Source organism: Hyla sarda, chromosome 3, assembly GCF_029499605.1.
Source record: "Hyla sarda isolate aHylSar1 chromosome 3, aHylSar1.hap1, whole genome shotgun sequence".
Lineage (NCBI taxonomy): Eukaryota > Metazoa > Chordata > Amphibia > Anura > Hylidae > Hyla > Hyla sarda.
This window is the reverse complement of record NC_079191.1, coordinates 297,617,747-297,633,870: the sequence shown is the minus strand read 5'-3', so window position 1 is coordinate 297,633,870 and position 16,124 is coordinate 297,617,747.

The window sequence follows — 16,124 nt, the reverse complement described above, 5'->3', positions numbered from 1 at the left end:
TTTACTGTAAGTTCGCTCATCTCTAGTTGACATGTTCTATTTAGTACTTAGAGCTATAGCTTGTAAAGGGTTCTCACAGCATAAGACATGGGAAGGGGAAAAACTGGTTCCAGTCTATACTTTCCTAACGGAGTATACTGATAAATGCTGTAACTACAGTACAATTATGTGTTGTTGGGAGAGGGAGATTCTTTTTGCCCCCATTAACTCACACACCAAACACCTGCTGTGGTTTGGCCGCTACATCAATGACCTCCTGTTTATTTGGGGGTCCATACAGGGATTCACAGAGTTTCTTAACTTTATTGATCTTAACCTAAGATTTACGGCCAGTTATCATTTGCAGAAGGTTGACTTTCTCGACTTGCATCTGCCGGGTGACAGAGTGTGGCAAAGTTATCTCTACATCATTTCAGAAGAAAACATCAGTTAACTCTATTCTGCATGCGACATCCTGCCACCCTACACATTTAATGGAGAACCTTTCCGTGGGGGAAATGATCCGGGCGCGACGCAACTGCTCCCTGGAGAGTGATTTTTCCTGGGAGGCAGTTGCTGTTGGCAACCGATTATGGCAGCGGGGATATCCTGAATGAACAATCTCTAATGCTGCCCGTATTGCCAAGGAGAGGAAACATGACGATCTTATTCGATCTAATGGTATTAAGAACACGAATGAGGATGATAACATGCCTTTTGTCTTCTCGACACAATACAGTACTGAATTTAGAGCGGTGAAGAAAATCATTGACTAATACATGCCTATTGCATATACCAATCCTAATTTTAAGGAAGCTCTAAGGTCGGGTCATATGTGTGTGTCGAGAAGAGCCCCTACTTTAGGTCAGATGCTGTCACCCAGCCTGTTTTCAGATCGCCCTGAAAGAAAACCTACTTGACTTAACCAGGGCTGTGGAGTCGGCAAACAATGCACTGACACTGACTCCTACTAAATTTAGATTGGAATAAAAAAAAAAAGCAAGTTTAAATGTCCCAATTCACAAAAAGTTATAATTAATGACTTCTCTACTTTAAGAATAAAGACCAATACATGCAGTGAGGCACCGTATCAAATGCTTTGGAAAAATCCAGATATAGGACATCCAGCGATTGCCCCTGGTCCAGTCTGGAGCTCACCTCTTCATAAAAGCTAATCAGGTTAGTATGACAGGACCGATCCCTCATAAATCCATGCTGATATGGGGTCATACATTTATTTTTATCAAGATACCCCAAAACAGCATCTCTTAGAAAGCCCTCAAACTATTTACATACAACTGAGTTTAAACTAACAAGCCTATAATTCCCGGGGTCACCTTTTGACCCCTTTTTAAACATTGGCACCAAATTTGCTATGCCCCAGTACCAGGGAACAGACCCTTTCACTATAGAATTTTAAAAATAGGGGTCTGTCTACTACATTACTTAATTCCTTTAGAACACGGGGGTGAATGCTATCTTGACCTGGTGATTTGTCTATTTAGATTTTTTTTTGTAGGCGGCACAGTACAAGTCACGTGTCTAACCCAGGAAAAAGTACAGTTTACCTTGTCTCCCTGTATTTCACCTGACATTTCATTGTCCTCTATGACTATGGGGGACTCAATTATTTGGGGGACAGACAGGGCGATCTGTCACAAAGACCGGGATCGCCGAACAGTGTGTTGTCTGCCTGGCGCACGAGTTCGGCACATCGCGGATCAGGTTGCTGGGCGGGGCTGGAGAGGACCCAGCAGTCATGGTACATATTGGCACCAATGACAAAGTAAGAGGTAGGTGGAGTGTCCTTAAAAATGATTTCAGGGACTTAGGCCGCAAGCTTAAGGCAAGGACCTCCAAGGTAGTATTTTCTGAAATACTACCAGTACCACGAGCCACACCAGAGAGGCAGCGGGAGATCAGGGAGGTAAACAAGTGGCTCAGAAGCTGGTGTAGGAAGGAAGGGTTTGGGTTCATGGAGAACTGGGCTGACTTCGCTGTCGGTTACCAGCTCTACCGTAGGGACGGGCTGCACCTCAATGGGGAGGGTGCAGCTTTGCTTGGGGAGAAGATGGCTAGAAGGGTGGAGGAGTGTTTAAACTAGGGACTTGGGGGGAGGGAACCTACAGCAAAGAGGGGGAAGATAGTGTAGATAGAGAGGTGGGAATTATAAATGTACCTGGGGGTGGAGCGGAGGGAGGGGTTAGAATAGTTAATAGGAATAGGCTTCATAGGAAAATAAAACTTACACCCTTGAATCCCATTAACCCCAATAACATAAAGGATGGAAATGTAAAGTGTATGTTCACAAATGCCAGAAGCCTAGCAAATAAAATGGGGAAGCTTGAGGCCTTGATACTGGAGGAACATATTGATATAGTTGGGGTCACTGAGACATGGCTGGACTCCTCGCATGACTGGGCTGTCAATCTGCAGGGGTTTACATTGTTTCGCAAGGATAGAATGAACAGAAAAGGTGGTGGAGTCTGTATGTAAGAAGTGGTATGAAAGTCAGTGTGAACGATGCCATAGTGTGTGATGATTTTGAGGAGGTGGAATCACTGTGGGTAGAATTACAAAAGGAGGGAAATACTGAAAAAATAATATTTGGGGTAATCTACAGACCCCCTAATATCACTGAAGAGATAGAAGTTCGGCTTCATAAATATCCAGATATAGATTGGGGTCCGGGGTTGGCTAAAACTACAAAGGGGCGACAATTCCTAAATTTATTGCAGGATAATTTTATGGGCCAGTTTGTGGAGGACCCAACAAGAAGTGATGCCTTGTTGGATCTGATCAGATCAACAACGCAGAGCTGGTTGGTAATGTAACTGTGCGGGAAAACCTTGGTAATAGCGACCACAATATAGTTACTTTTGACTTAAAATGTAGAAAGCAAAAACATATAACTTTAAAAAGGCAAATTTCCCTGGGCTGAGAGCTGCACTACAGGACATAGGCTGGGTTCACACTACGTTTTGTCCCATACGGGAGCGCATACGGCAGGGGGGAGCTAAAAGCTCGCGCTCCCGTATGTCATTCATTTCAATGAGCCGACCGGAGTGAAACGTTCGGTCTGGTCGGCTCATTTTTGCGCCGTATGCGCTTTTACAACCGGACCTAAAACCGTGGTTGACCACAGTTTTAGGTCCGGTTGTAAAAGCGCATACGGCGCAAAAATGAGCCGACCGGACCGAACGTTTCACTCCGGTCGGCTCATTGAAATGAATGACATACGGGAGCGCATACGGTCACATACGGGAGCGCAAGCTTTTAGCTCCCCCCTGCCGTATGCGCTCCCGTATGGGACAAAAATGTAGTGTGAACCCAGCCATAGACTGGGGGGAGGTGTTGTCAAATACTGATACAGAAGGTAAATTGGACATCTTTAAATCAACTCTAAATAACTATACAGCTAAATATATACCAAAGGGGAACAAATATAAACGTTTAAAACTAAATCCTACATGGCTGACACATGATGTTAAAAGAGCAATAAACAACAAAAAAATAGCCTTCAAAAAATTCAAATCTGATGGGTCAGCTATAACATTTAAACAGTACAAGGAGCTTAATAAAATCTGTAAAAATGTAATAAAAACAGCAAAAATTCAAAACGAGAGACAGGTGGCCAAAGAAAGCAAAACTAATCCTAAATATTTTTTTAGATATATAAATGCAAAAAAAACCAAGGACAGAGCATGTAGGACCCCTTAATAATGATAATGGGGTGGTTGTCACAGGCGATCAAGAGAAAGCGGAGCTACTGAATGGGTTCTTTAGTTCTGTATACACTATGGAAAAAGGAGCTGACATTGGCCAGGTCAGTGCTGGTAACACATCATGTAATGTACTGAACTGGCTTAATGTAGAGATGGTACAAGGTAAGTTAAGTGATATAAATGTAAGCAAATCCCCAGGGCCGGATGGACTACACCAAAGAGTTCTTAGAGAGGTAAGTTCAGTAATATCTGTACCCCTGTTCATGATATTTAGAGATTCTCTGGTGTCTGGTATTGTGCCAAGGGACTGGCGCAAGGCGAATGTGGTGCCAATCTTCAAAAAGGGCTCTAGGTCTTCCCCAGGAAACTATAGACCGGTAAGTTTAACGTGCATTGTGGGTAAATTGTTTGAAGGACTTATAAGGGATTACATACAGGAATACATAGGGGATAATAGTATTATAAGTGATAGCCAGCATGGGTTTACTAAGGATAGAAGTTGTCAAACCAATCTAATTTGCTTTTATGAAGAGGTGAGTAGAAGCCTTGACAGAGGAATGGCTGTGGATATAGTGTTTCTGGATTTTGCTAAAGCATTTGATACTGTCCCTCATAGATGTCTGACAGGTAAGTTAAGGTCTTTGGGTTTGGAAATTTTAGTTTGTAACTGGATTGAACACTGGCTCATGGATCGTACCCAGAGAGTGGTGGTCAATGATTCGTACTCTGATTGGTCCCCGGTTATTAGTGGTGTACCCCAAGGTTCAGTACTGGGCCCGCTATTGTTTAATTTATTTATCAATGATATTGAGGATGGTATTAACAGCTCTGTTTCTATCTTTGCAGATGACACCAAGCTTTGTAGCACGGTACAGTCTATAGAGGATGTGCATAAGTTACAAGATGACTTGGATAGACGAAGTGTCTGGGCATCCACTTGGCAAATGAGGTTCAATGTGGATAAATGTAAAGTTATGCATCTGGATACTAATAACCTGCATGCATCGTATGTCTTAGGGGGGATTAAACTGGCAGAGTCACTGGTAGAGAAGGATCTGGGTGTACTTGTAGATTACAGAATAGCATGCAATGTCAGGCTGCTGCTTCCAAAGCCGGCAGGATATTGTCATGTATCAAAAGAGGCATGGACTCAAGGGACAGGGACATAATACTCCCCCTTTATAAAGCATTGGTACGGCCTCACCTGGAATATGCTGTTCAGTTTTGGGCACCTGTCCATAAAAGGGACACTGCGGAGTTGGAAAGGGTGCAGAGACGCGCGACTAAACTAATATGGGACATGGAACATCTTAGCTATGAGGAGCGATTAAAGGAGTTTCAATTGTTTAGTCTTGAGAAGAGACGTTTAAGGGGGGATATGATAAACGTATATAAGTATATTAATGGCCCATACAAAAAATATGGAGAAAAACTGTTCCAGGTTAAACCCCCCCAAAGGACGAGGGGGCACTCCCTCCGTCTGGAGAAGAAAAAGTTTAGTCTCAAGGGGCGACACGCCTTCTTTACCGTGAGGACTGTGAATTTATGGAACGGTCTACCTCAGGAACTGGTCACAGCAGGAACAATTAACAGCTTTAAAACAGGATTAGATACATTCATGGAACAAAATAACATTAATGCTTATGAAGAAATATAAAATCCCATCCCTTCCCCAATATCGCGCCACACCCCTACCCCTTAATTCCCTGGTTGAACTTGATGGACATATGTCTTTTTTCGACCGTACTAACTATGTAACTATGTAACTATAGTAGAGAAGAATGTGTTTATGATCACTATTTCCTAGGTATCTTTCTACTTGCACATTAGTTACTCTTTCAGGTCTGTTGGTTAATATTAAATCTAGTAGGGTGCCCCCTCTGGTCGGGTCCTGCTCCATTTGGGACAGATAATTGTCTTAAGCTATAGTCAGAAAGCTGTTTCCTTTGAGATTCACAGGACACAGTCTCCCAGTTTATATCTGTATAGTTAAAGTCTCCCTTATTATCACATCATTTTGTATTTTCTGCCTCGTTTATTTGCTAATTTGAATCACAAATGCTCTTTTCTATGGCCCCTGTTTTGCTGCAGCATGAGTGTGTGCCCTGTTATGGTCTCCAGCCTCTCTTAATTTTACCATTGAACATGTGCTGGGCAGAACGCAGCAAGCTGACAGCTCGGGTGGTCTCCGCCTAACACATCGTGCTTCTCTATAGCGTCTTTGGTTGCTATGAGACTTATACTGAGTGGTCATGTGACTGCATTCCCGAAAGCATTCTTACACAGCCGCGGCATGTGAGTATGTAGACCGGTGTTCACATTCATTGTTGGATGAGTGATATCTCATGTTTTTAATCAAGCTGTCTGCACTTGTGCACTAGCACCTATCACATTGAATCCCCAATGTTTTCTGCTTTAATACTAAGGGGAAGTGATCCTCTATACACTGTATGGATAACCACTGTATATACAGTCAAAAAACAAGGTAAGTGTGGAGAATGGCACTACTAACTCAATCAGGGGTACTAGTGGATGGTAGGTACAAGTTTAAAGTCTTGGAAATCCTGTAATCTAGCAAACAAGCAACCCTGTCCAAATAATCCCAAAAGAGAGGAAAATATGGCACTTCGCAATGAGGTGCAGCCCGGCTCTACCGTAGGGACGGGCTGCACCTCAATGGGGACGGTGCAGTTTTACTTGGGGAGAAGATGGCTAGAAGGGTGGAGGAGTGTTTAAACTGGGGACTTGGGGGGAGGGAACCTACAGCAAAGAGGGGGAAGATAGTGTAGATAGAGAGGTGGGAATTATAAATGTACCTGGGGGTGGAGCGGAGGGAGGGGTTAGAATAGTTAATAGGAATAAGCTTCATAGGAAAATAAAACTTACACCCTTGAATCCCATTAACCCCAATAACATAAAGGATGGAAATGTAAAGTGTATGTTCACAAATGCCAGAAGCCTAGCAAATAAAATGGGGGAGCTTGAGGCCTTGATACTGGAGGAACATATTGATATAGTTGGGGTCACTGAGACATGGCTGGACTCCTCGCATGACTGGGCTGTCAATCTGCAGGGGTTTACATTGTTTCGCAAGGATAGAATGAACAGAAAAGGTGGTGGAGTCTGTCTGTATGTAAGAAGTGGTATGAAAGTCAGTGTGAACGATGCCATAGTGTGTGATGATTCTGAGGAGGTGGAATCACTGTGGGTAGAATTACAAAAGGAGGGAAATACTGAAAAAATAATATTTGGGGTAATCTACAGACCCCCTAATATCACTGAAGAGATAGAAGTTCGGCTTCATAAACAAATAGAGAGGGCCGCCCGGGCAGGTACAGTGGTAATAATGGGAGATTTTAACTATCCAGATATAGATTGGGGTCCGGGGTTGGCTAAAACTACAAAGGGGCGACAATTCCTACACTTATTGCAGGATAATTTTATGGGCCAGTTTGTGGAGGACCCAACAAGAAGTGATGCCTTGTTGGATCTGATCATTTCCAACAACGCAGAGCTGGTTGATAATGTAACTGTGCGGGAAAACCTTGGTAATAGCGACCACAATATAGTTACTTTTGACTTAAAATGTAGAAAACAAAGACAGGCGGGGAAGGCAAAAACATATAACTTTAAAAAGGCAAATTTCCCTGGGCTGAGGGCTGCACTACAGGACATAGACTGGGGGGAGGTGTTGTCAAATACTGATACAGAAGGTAAATGGGACATCTTTAAATCAACTCTAAATAACTATACAGCTAAATATATACCAAAGGGGAACAAATATAAACGATTAAAGCTAAATCCTACATGGCTGACACATGATGTTAAAAGAGCAATAAACAACAAAAAAATAGCCTTCAAAAAATACAAATCTGATGGGTCAGCTATAACATTTAAACAGTACAAGGAGCTTAATAAAATCTGTAAAAATGTAATAAAAACAGCAAAAATTCAAAATGAGAGACAGGTGGCCAAAGAAAGCAAAACTAATCCTAAATATTTTTTTAGATATATAAATGCAAAAAAACCTAGGACAGAGCATGTAGGACCCCTTAATAATGATAATGGGGAGGTTGTCACAGGCGATCAAGAGAAGGCGGAGCTACTGAATGGGTTCTTTAGTTCTGTATGCACTATGGAAGAAGGAGCTGACATTGGCCAGGTCAGTGCTGGTAACACATCATGTAATGTACTGAACTGGCTTAATGTAGAGATGGTACAAGGTAAGTTAAGTGATATAAATGTAAGCAAATCCCCAGGACTGGATGGACTACACCCAAGAGTTCTTAGAGAGGTAAGTTCAGTAATATCTGTACCCCTGTTCATGATATTTAGAGATTCTTTGGTGTCTGGTATTGTGCCAAGGGACTGGCGCAAGGCGAATGTGGTGCCAATCTTCAAAAAGGGCTCTAGGTCTTCCCCAGGAAACTATAGACCGGTAAGTCTAACATGCATTGTGGGTAAATTGTTTGAAGGACTTATAAGGGATTACATACAGGAATACATAGGGGATAATTGTATTATAAGTGATAGCCAGCATGGGTTTACTAAGGATAGAAGTTGTCAAACCAATCTAATTTGCTTTTATGAAGAGGTGAGTAGAAGCCTTGACAGAGGAATGGCTGTGGATATAGTGTTTCTGGATTTTGCTAAAGCGTTTGGTACTGTCCCTCATAGACGTCTGACAGGTAAGTTAAGGTCTTTGGGTTTGGAAATTTTAGTTTGTAACTGGATTGAACACTGGCTCATGGATCGTACCCAGAGAGTGGTGGTCAATGATTCGTACTCTGATTGGTCCCCGGTTATTAGTGGTGTACCCCAAGGTTCAGTACTGGGACCGCTGTTGTTTAATTTATTTATCAATGATATTGAGGATGGCATTAACAGCTCTGTTTCTATCTTTGCAGATGACACCAAGCTTTGTAGCACGGTACAGTCTATAGAGGATGTGCATAAGTTACAAGATGACTTGGATAGACTAAGTGTCTGGGCATCCACTTGGCAAATGAGGTTCAATGTGGATAAATGTAAAGTTATGCATCTGGGTACTAATAACCTGCATGCATCGTATGTCTTAGGGGGGATTAAACTGGCAGAGTCACTGGTAGAGAAGGATCTGGGTGTACTTGTAGATCACAGACTACAGAATGGCATGCAATGTCAGGCTGCTGCTTCCAAAGCCGGCAGGATATTGTCATGTATCAAAAGAGGCATGGACTCAAGGGACAGGGACATAATACTCCCCCTTTATAAATCATTGGTACGGCCTCACCTGGAATATGCTGTTCAGTTTTGGGCACCTGTCCATAAAAGGGACACTGCGGAGTTGGAAAGGGTGCAGAGACGCGCGACTAAACTAATATGGGGCATGGAACATCTTAGCTATGAGGAGCGATTAAAGGAGTTACAATTGTTTAGTCTTGAGAAGAGACGTTTAAGGGGGGATATGATAAACGTATATAAGTATATTAATGGCCCATACAAAAAATATGGAGAAAAACTGTTCCAGGTTAAACCCCCCCAAAGGACGAGGGGGCACTCCCTCCGTCTGGAGAAGAAAAAGTTTAGTCTCAAGGGGCGACACGCCTTCTTTACCGTGAGGACTGTGAATTTATGGAACGGTCTACCTCAGGAACTGGTCACAGCTGGAACAATTTACAGCTTTAAAACAGGATTAGATACATTCCTGGAACAAAATAACATTAATGCTTATGAAGAAATATAAAATCTCATCCCTTCCCAATATCGCGCCACACCCCTACCCCTTAATTCCCTGGTTGAACTTGATGGACATATGTCTTTTTTCGACCGTACTAACTATGTAACTATATGTGGATACAAAAATGCAGATTTATTCACTCACATGAGTCGGCTGGTTACATCGGTACAAGAAGGGAGCAGACAGATTGGAACGACGTCCGTTTCACTGCTTCTACTGGTTCCTAGCAAGTTCACTTCAGGACACACCTCTTAAGGCTGTGAGTATAGATGTGGGGGTTAATTAACCCTGAATAGTGCAATTGTTATTCATTAACCACTTCATGCAGAACACCGGGTTCTTACAGCGGGTGATGAAGTGGGTTCATGCAGAATGCCGGGTATATACAGCGTTCACATAATGCCTCACAGCTCCCGCTGCAGCCCGCGAGTTAAACTTTTCACCTCTGGTTGTCTCTGGCAGGGGAGAAGTTCTGCCTGATGACCAGGGACCAATAGTGGTGGTCCTGGTCCAGGATCACTGTGATTGGTCCGAGGAGGGACCTATCAGAATGATACAGCAACTCCAGCTCCGATGCTTTCACTTCTGTGAGAGTAGTGATCGTAGCAGGAGTTATTGTTAGTTTTGAGAAGAAGCCTTTGTGTGCCCCCCATCACCTACAGAGCCAATTCTGTGCCCCTTTGTCCTCTACTTTGCCCACCTTGGAAGTCGGCGATCAGCCTTTGTAGCCGGCATTCATCCCTGCTCTTTCATAATCTGCTTGCTGGCAGTGAATAAATCAGTGCATGTCACTGAATATAACAGTGACTGAAGCAAGAAAAAGCAGGTGCTTTTTATTTTTATTTTTTTTATATTGTGCCCTGTCACTGATAAGTTACAGTAAAGTTCTCCCATATACCACGTGTCTCACACCACCCCAAATACCGCCTTTTTACAGTTTATTCCCTGAATTGAGTGACAGTTTTCCACCGTTAGTTCCCAGTGGTGCAGTGTCATTTTATTTTATTTTTTCCTTGAAAAAAAATTTAAATAAAAAAAGTTACATTTTCTCTTAAACCATTACTGATTTGAGTGACAGTTTGCCACTGTTCGTACCCAGAGGTGGTACAGTTTGTCATTTTAGTATATTTTTTCCCTAAAAATGGTAAAAAATAAAAGGGTAAATGATAAATTGGTTAGTGTGATAGTGGAGGGGACTAATTGTTATGAGGATCAATTAATAGCAGTCCACCCACAGGCATACCACGTCAGGCCTTATCAGTGGACGCCCACTAATTTCCAGGAAATTTTAAAAAATGTTGCCCTCTCTCTAAACATGGGCCTCACTAAAAAACCAATAATACGGTCATATTGGAATAAGGACATGCTTACTCCATTTTACCGTACGATCATGAAGAGGCCTCCGTTTGAAGCCATCCTAAAATTTTTACATTATACAAATAATGCAAATTGCTGCCCTCCCAGTGATCCCAATTTCGAACGTATATATAAAATTCAGCCTCTTGTCAGCTATCTAAATCAAAAATTTTCAGTGGTATACACCCCCCCCCCCCCCCAAAAAAAGAGCGCTGTGGATGAGTCCCTTGTTCATTTCAAAGGCAGACTTCAATTTCGGCAATACCTGCTAAACAAACGGGCCAGGTATGGCATAAAATTATATAAGTTATGTGAGAGCGCCACGGGCTATACCTACAGTTATAGGGTATACCAAGGGAAATACGCCAAACTTGAACCCTGTGCTCAAAACAGCAGGTAAAATAGTTTGGGAACTAGTCCACCGCCTACTAGATCAAGGGTGCAATATATATATCTGGACAATTTTTGTACCAGCGTCAATTTAATAGAATGCCTCTTTTCGAAGGGTACTGTGGCCTGTGGTACTAGGAAAAACCAAAGGGATCTGAAGAAGGGGAAGAGCCGAGCTGTTTGTAAGGACAGCATGCTGCTTGTAAAGGACAAGTGTGATGTCCTTGTACTAAGCAGCATTCACTAAGACAGATCCACTCCTGTCCCATTCCATGGTTCCACAGAGCGAGCCCCTAAGCCTGTGTGTATCCAGGACTACAGGGTGGGCCATTTATATGGATACACCTTAATAAAATGGGAATGGTTGGTGATATTAACTTCCTGTTTGTGGCACATTAGTATATGCGAGGGGGGGAAACTTTTGAAGATGGGTGGTGACCATGGTGGCCATTTTGAAGTCGGCCATTTTGAGTCCAGCTTTAGTTTTTTCAATAGGAAGAGGGTCATGTGACACATCAAACTTATTGAGAATTTTTTACAAGAAAAACAATGATGTGCTTGGTTTTAACATAACTTTATTCTTTCATGAGTTATTTACAAGTTTCTGACCACTTATAAAATGTGTTCAATGTGCTGCCCATTGTGTTGGATTGTCAATGCAACCCTCTTCTCCCACTCTTTACACACTGATAGCAACACTGTAGGAGAAATGCTAGCAGAGGCTTCCAGTATCCATAGTTTCAGGTGCTGCAGAATGGGCTAAACAAAAATTGGAACAGCACCCTCAGTTTACACAGAAGATTTTATTCAGTGATGAGGCAAACTTTTAGGTGAATGGTGAAGTTAACAAACAAAACCACCGCTATTGGTCTGACACTAACCCACATTGGATAGATCCCTCCAAGACTGTTGGAACACAAAAATTGATGGTATGGTGTGGTATATGGGGTAAAAAGATAGTGGGGCTATTCTTCATCAATGGAAACCTCAAGGCCACTGGATATGCGAAATTGCTACATGATGATGATGTGTTTCCCTCTTTATGCACTGAAGCTGGCACGTTCCCTGAGTTTTTCCAGCAAGATGGTGCACCACCACATTATGGGTGTCAGGTCCGAGCATTCCTAGATGAACAGTTTCCTGGAAAGTAGATTGGTCGTCGTGGGCCAGTTGCATGGCCCCCAAGGTCTCCCGATCTGACCCCCTTAGACTTTTATCTTTGGGGTCATCTGAAGGCAATTGTCTATGCTGTGATAATACGAGATGTGCAGCACCTGAAACAACGGATACTGGAAGCCTGTGCTAGCATTTCTCCTGCGGTGTTGCTGTCAGTGTGTGAAGAGTGGGGAAGAGTGTTGCATTGACAATCCAACACAATAGGCAGCACATTGAACACATTTTATAAGTGGTCAGAAACTTGTAAATAACTCATGAAAGAATAAAGTTACATTAAAACCAAGCACATCAGTGTTTTTCTTGCGAAATTCCCAATAAGTTTAATGTGTCACATGACCTTCTCACATATACTAATGTGCCACAAACAGGAAGTTAATATCACCAAACATTTATTAAGGTGTATCCATATAAATGGCCCACCCTGTATAACAAGTTCATGAGAGGGGGGGATCTGTCTGATCAAGTTTTGGAGCTGTACACTGCCCTTCGGAAAACTCGAACGTGGTATAAAAATTGGCGCTGTATCTCCTACAAATCGCCATGTATAATGCCTTTGTTCCTTACAGGCATGCAGGTAATGGTGGGACATTCCTGCAATTCCAGGAAAAAGTTATAAAAAACTTTCTGTTCAGGGATCAATAAGGGGAGGGAAGCAGAGAGTAGGATTGTAGCAGGGCAGCATTTTCCCGGATTAGTTCCCCGTACAGAATCCCGAAGTAGGCACCAGAAAAGGTGTAGTGTGCTCTAAGCGCGGTAGCAGAAAAGAAACCGTATACCACTGTGAAACATGCCCCCCATAAACCCAGTCTATGGTTCAAAATCTACCCTATATCTGTTGCTTTGAATTTGTCTCCTTGAATTATTCATATTTTTGACACCCCCAAAACCTCCCTTGTAATTACATTTCAATGAATTAGAGAGCAACTACCCATCAAATTATTCCCAAAATTCAAATTTGGCAAACCCCAAACAAAATTAAAAATTCTCATTATACCCTTAGATGAATACCTTTGGCAGGTGCAGTTTTATATTTTTGCCATCTATCTAAACGACAATTCTCATTATACCCATATACCATTGTATGTTGAGACCATAACTCCATGGAAACCTGGTAATTGGTTCTGAAGCCCCAAAATGTCATCCAAAAATAGGAAAAAGTGAGGATTAAAGAAAAATAAGTAGATAACTAATACAGATAAAGAAAGTTCTTCCATATAAAAGTAAGAAAGAGCTGCTGGTAGCTGTAAATCACTGTCTATGTAGAGGACAGGAGCTTGTACAGTACACAGTGTCCCAAAAAAAAGTAAAATGAAGCTGCCCCCACCTGGAGCAGCTATCCCTGGCACAAGTAAAGAGTAGTACGGACAGTCCAGATCTGTGAAATGTGTCAATGGCTGGAAGAACCGACCAATCGGAATGGACATTTCACTAGTAAAACATCTGTATTCCTAAAGTGCATGCACTGACTGACTGTGTGGTAGCGCCCCCTACTGTACAGGGAGCTGTACAGTAGGGGGCGCTACCACACAGTCAGTCAGTGCATGCACTTTAGGAATACAGATGTTTTACTAGTGAAATGCCCATTCCGATTGGTCGGTTCTTCCAGCCATTGACACATTTCACAGATCTGGACTGTCCGTAGCATTGTATGTTGAGCCTGGTTTCAAGTTACAATGGTCCAGAAAAAAACATTGTGTTGTAAGTCAACATTGGACTGATACAGTCAGATATGTTGGGAAGACAGGATATGGGGAGTGAATCTGCTTTCTCCCAGGTGTAAATAAAAATGTCAATAGGCCTGGCATCTGGACATCTTGTTTGATCCTATTATACAAAGCAGTATCAATGAGTCTGAACATCTTGTTTTATACTGTTGGGAAGCCATAAACAGCAATGCTGAATCATAAGGATAAAAGTGAGCATCCTGTCCTGAGGAGATGAAAGCAGCCCCTGCAGTGTCGCACACAATGGACTACACATCTATAATGTAGTGAACGTCCTGTTGGCACCAAGCTGTTAATCCCAAGGACTTGCATTTGTAATGAAGTAGACATCCTGTCACCCTATCAAGGTGCAATTCCCATTGACTTATCCGAGGTGCAAGGACGCCATCTGCAGGAAGATGTACCTACTGCAACAATATTCAGAAACTGACCCATATCTGGTTACTGCGAGTTGATTGGAGAGACTGTAACAAAGAAGGCCGGACGATACCGGAGCAAAGGGTGGAGTTATGGGTGTGAATGTGGTTTGATGTGATATATATATATACTAGGCCAAATTGTATGGCAGTAGATTAGTATTAGATCTAGATACTAGGTTTTATATTTTATCTGTTTATTAATGCTTATATTCTTTTCCAAGTATAGGACATTGAAGAGAGGTTTTACTTTATGCTCTGTAGCCTTTTATGTTATTTTAAATTTTTTCTAAGTAAATAAGCTATTTCTTAAAGTCTGGATTCCTCATCTTTCAAAGACTAGTTCAGGATAGAGTAGGTAGCAGATTACAACAGATACAACACATTGTATGTTGAAATATTGTATGTTGAGGACATTGTAAGTTGAGGGATCACTGTATAGGTATATGCAACTAGAGAGATACACCTGGCACTGCTGAGTGGTGCAACAAACGTGCATGGAGTCCTGATATGACAGTCTATAGCAGTGGGTCTGTCCTGTGAATAAAGGTCGGTGCAGACTTGTATGAGCAGCGAGCAGTTCACAAATGAAGATATGTAGAAAATAGACAAGTGCACTCACCACAACCGCAGCTTCAAACACGGCTTTATTGAAGACATCCAGGTACAGACAACGAGAGTTCAGGGGGACGACAGGGAAGGGAGGTAGTCTTGGCTTCAATAAAGCCGTGTTTGAAGCTGCCGTTGCGGTGAGTGCACTTGTCTATTTTCTAAATATCTTCACTGTATAGGTATAGATGACGCTAAAGAGACGCTGTACAATCAGTCCCTTTTGAAAAAGTTACATTACATATCCCTGCAGCTGTTCTTTTATCCTGTGCAGATGCTCAATACTGCAACATATGCATATTTGGATACATGGATACTTTTTTCCTCCATACTTTCATATAATACCCTTCACCAGAATACAGTTTTTTGCACCATTTTTTGCGTGATCTCACTGTTTACTGCATTTTTTGGGCAGCAGCTTTGATAGAATGACAATAGTCATATGGAAAGTTAAATACAAAGTTAGGGACACATCTCTAATAGGTCCACAAATTGCCTCCTTTTTTTTAGCATAACTTTTTAAATTAAGAAATTGAATACTAAAGATAGATTTAAACAATTCCTCCCTAAAACTTGGGATGTAGTTTAAAAAATGTGGTACTTCTGGTGGGTTATATCATTCTGCCAGCTCAGATTTTTGGTAGGTGTGGAGTGGGGCCTATAAGTATTTCAAAATTGCTCTCTGTCCTAAAATCCTAAGGGTGCACCTTTCCTTTTGGGCCCACCATGTGGTCAAGCAGCAGATCACGGTCTAAGGCTGCATTCACATCTCGTTTTTGCAATACGATTCCCATATCAGGTTTTTTGTAAAAAAAAAAAAGTATGTCTCAAAACCGGACCGAACCATATGCAACCATGTACAACCGAACAGACCTCTCTACGGTTTTAAACCATATACGGTTTGAAAACGGATGTCCGGTTGCATACGGTTTAATACGTTTTTTTTGTTAAAAAAAACTGATACGCTTTTCTGTTTGTCCGTAATTAAAGTTCTTCTTGTTCTATTTGTGGAAAGAACTTTCGGCGTGCA